The sequence below is a fragment of the Arachis ipaensis genome, chromosome B7, assembly GCF_059453495.1.
Source record: "Arachis ipaensis isolate K30076 ecotype BB chromosome B7, ASM5945349v1, whole genome shotgun sequence".
NCBI classification, from domain to species: Eukaryota; Viridiplantae; Streptophyta; class Magnoliopsida; order Fabales; family Fabaceae; genus Arachis; species Arachis ipaensis.
Window position 1 is genome coordinate 47,237,961 of NC_142442.1, and position 1,212 is coordinate 47,239,172.

The following is a 1,212-nucleotide window of genomic DNA, read 5'->3' on the forward strand; positions in this document are numbered from 1 at the left end:
CAATTAGTTTCTCTGATGCAGCAGAACTGCAAGTTTCATGGACTTCCATCTGAAGATCCTTTTCAGTTCTTAACTGAATTCTTGCAGATATGTGATACTGTTAAGACTAATGGAGTAGATCCTGAAGTCTACAGGCTTATGCTTTTCCCTTTTTCCGTAAGAGACAGAGCTAGATTATGGTTGGATTCTCAACCCAAAGACAGCCTGAACTCTTGGGATAAGCTGGTCACGGCTTTCTTAGCCAAGTACTTTCCTCCTCAAAAGCTGAGCAAGCTTAGAGCTGATGTTCAAACCTTCAGACAGAAAAATGGTGAATCCCTCTATGAAGCTTGGGAAAGATACAAACAGCTGACCAAAAAGTGTCCTTCTGACATGCTTTCAGAATGGACCATCCTTGATATATTCTATGATGGTTTATCTGAGCTATCAAAGATGTCACTGGACACTTCTGCAGGTGGATCCATTCACCTAAAGAAAACGCCTGCAGAAGCTCAAGAACTCATTGACATGGTTGCTAATAACCAGTTCATGTACACTTCTGAAAGGAATCCTGTGAGCAATGGGACGCCTATGAAGAAGGGAGTTCTTGAAGTTGATACTCTGAATGCCATATTGGCTCAGAATAAAATATTGACTCAGCAAGTCAATATGATCTCTCAGAGTCTGCATGGAATGCAAGCTGCATCCAACAGTACTCAAGAGGCATCTTCTGAAGAAGAAGCTTATGATCCTGAAAACCCTGCAATAGCAGAGGTAAATTATTTAGGTGAACCTTATGGAAATACCTATAACTCATCATGGAGAAATCATCCAAATTTCTCATGGAAGGATCAAAAGCCTCAACAAGGCTTTAATAATGGTGGAAGAAACAGGTTTAGCAATAATAAACCTTTTCCATCATCCACTCAGCAACAGACAGAGAACTCTGAACAAAATACTTCTAATTTGGTAAACTTAGTCTCTGATCTGTCTAAGGCTACTGTAAGTTTCATGAATGAAACAAGATCTTCCATTAGAAATTTGGAAGCACAAGTGGGCCAGCTGAGTAAAAGGATCACTGAAATCCCTCCCAGTACTCTCCCAAGCAATACAGAAGAGAACCCAAAAGGAGAGTGCAAGGCCATTGACATAAGCACCATGGCCGAACCTACAAGGGGAGTGGAGGACGTGAATCCCAAGGAGGAAGACCTCCTGGGACGTCTAGTGATCAAT

At 41.5% G+C, this 1,212-nt stretch overlaps 1 non-coding gene across 1 annotated transcript; it reads right to left on the minus strand.

The window, feature by feature from the left end:
• Positions 1-270: 270 nt before the first annotated feature.
• LOC148551051 (small nucleolar RNA R71) lies at positions 271-378 on the minus strand. Its single transcript, XR_015893478.1, has one exon. It is a non-coding gene; the product is annotated as a small nucleolar RNA R71 (small nucleolar RNA).
• Positions 379-1,212: the final 834 nt, after the last annotated feature.